Below are 2,500 nucleotides of genomic sequence, written 5' to 3'. Positions count from 1 at the left end.
CAGGCAGGGAGGGACGGACACAGGGAAGTCCGCACAAAACAGGTCCCCTGGAACCTCTGACCCACAAAACCGGGTTCCTGGTGAAAGCAGTCCTGCCATTGACAGGACAATGGACAGGGCCCGGCAGCTTGAGACACATCTTTCTTTCAATAAGCAAGTTCTTTTTAAAAAAGTTTCCTTCCACAGCAGCTCTGAGTGAGAGAGAGAGAGAGAGAGAGAGAGACACTGACTCACTGACTGATACTGACACCGACACACACACACACATATTATTTATTATTATTTTAAACGACAAAGCTGTTCAGAAGGAAGTCCTGGGGGGAAGGCAGGCAGGGAGGGACGGACACAGGGAAGTCCGCACAAAACAGGTCCTTTGGAACCTCTGACCCACAAAACCGGGTTCCTGGTGAAAGCAGTCCTGCCATTGACATGACAATGGACAGGGCCCGGCAGCTTGAGACACATCTTTCTTTCAATATGCAAGTTCTTTTTAAAAAAGTTTCCTTCCACAGCAGCTCTGAGTGTGAGGGAGAGAGAGAGAGAGACACTGACTGACTGACTGATACTGACACCGACACACACACACACACACACATATTATTTATTATTATTATTTTAAACGACAAAGGTGTTCAGAAGGAAGTCCTGGGGGGAAGGCATGGAGGGACGGACACAGGGAAGTCCGCACAAAACAGGTCCCCTGGAACCTCTGACCCAGAAAACCGGGTTCCTGGTGAAAGCAGTCCTGCCCCGCTCTGCCATTAACATGACAACGGACAGGGCCCGGACCAGGCGCAGCGGACGGTAGCGAGCAGTCGGAGGGTGAAAATCCGCCAGTGGGTGAAATGGAGAGCCGTGCGGTGAGAGGAGGCGGAAAGCGGTTCGCAGACTTTCGCTGTACCTCCGGCGGGCAGCGCCGCACCTCCGACCGCTCGCTACCGTCCGCTGCGCCTGGTCCGGCCGCACGCGACGAGCCGTACCCGGAGGAAATCGGCCTCGGCCTTCCTGAGATATCAGTCTCCAGGTGGGACAGAAAAACCGGGGGCCCCCGGCTCGCTTTCGGCGGCCCGCTAGTCGACTTCCCGTCGTGCGAACGCGATCCTTCCGGTACCTTTCGGTGCCCCTTGCCCGACTCTAGCTCCGGTGGTAAAGCGGAGTCGGTCGGTCTGACGGCCGCCGAGTTAGCAGGCGGAAAGCGGTTTGCAGCCTTTCGCTGTACCTCCGGCGGGCAGCGCCGCACCTCCGAGCGCTCGGTACCGTCCGCTGCGCCTCGTCCTGCCGCACGCGACGAGCCGTCCCCGGAGGAAATCGGCCTCGGCCCTCCTGAGATATCAGCCTCCATACGGGCGTCACAAATCAGTGGACATGGTCAGCTGCAAAGCAGTGTCATTACAACCTTTCATAAACGACAGGGCAGCACCGCACTGCACCGCACTGCACTGCACCCCACACTACATCACACTTGCCTGCCTGCCTGCCTGCCGCTGCCTACTCTCACCAGCGGACCAAAGTGAGGATAACACCCCGAAGCAAGCATCTCCCTTGCCGCCCACCAGCCCACACCAATCCCCTTGCCTGCCTCCCACAAATTCCACCAGCGAGGCAAAGTGAAAATCAACCCCCAAAAAACGCACTCCACACCGGCCATCGCCCGCTATACACCCCCCCCCCCCCCCCGGGGCGAATATTAAGCCCGAGAACACCGACTGTAACCAACCGCAGTGAAAAGTTGAAGTGGCAACTCATTAACCAGATTTACACTTGGCAACTCATAAACCAAATGAACAAAAAATCTGGTTAATGAGTTGCCCAAAATAAATCTGGTTAATGAGTTGCCACTTCAACTTTTCACTGCGGTTGGTTACAGTCGGTGTTCTCGGGCTTAATATTCACCCCGGGGGGGGGGGGCGGGGGGGGGTGATTCTGGGGGTAGTGTCCGGGAGGGTGAGCCTTTTATTCGGCAGGAGGCGTGTGGGGAAATCATCAACCTGTCAGACGATGAGTTGTCACAAACGCCATTGCTTAATGAAAGCTGCGCTCCCGAACTGGACTGACTGTCTGTCTGTCTGTCTGTCCGTTTGTCAAGGGGAGGAAAAGGCGGTGGTGGTGGTGGTGGTGGAGCTTTACGCTCAGGAGGGGAGACTTTCCTTCATGCCAATTAATCTGCAGCAGAAAGTCATCCCCCCCCGACTGGGATTCGAAGCCCGGTCCTGACCACGAGACCACCGGGGAGAGCTGCCTCAAGTCCCTGAGGGACCTGGACACGAGGCCGAGGACACACGCACGCCTGCTGCACTGGCAGCAGCGACCAGCAGGGGGCTGACCGGCTGATCCTTCCCTTTCACAGGCAGGCTTTTGACCCTCGATTCAATGACAAAGGTGTTCAGAAGGAAGTCCTGGGGGGAGGGAGGCAGGGACGGACGGACGGACGCAGGGAAATCAGCACAAAGCAGGTCCCCTGGAATCTCACACCTGCGTCCCAGAAAACAGGTCTCCTGGT

Source organism: Heptranchias perlo, unplaced genomic scaffold (assembly GCF_035084215.1).
Source record: "Heptranchias perlo isolate sHepPer1 unplaced genomic scaffold, sHepPer1.hap1 HAP1_SCAFFOLD_958, whole genome shotgun sequence".
In the NCBI taxonomy this organism is placed as follows: domain Eukaryota; kingdom Metazoa; phylum Chordata; class Chondrichthyes; order Hexanchiformes; family Hexanchidae; genus Heptranchias; species Heptranchias perlo.
Note: the sequence above shows the minus strand (reverse complement) of the source record.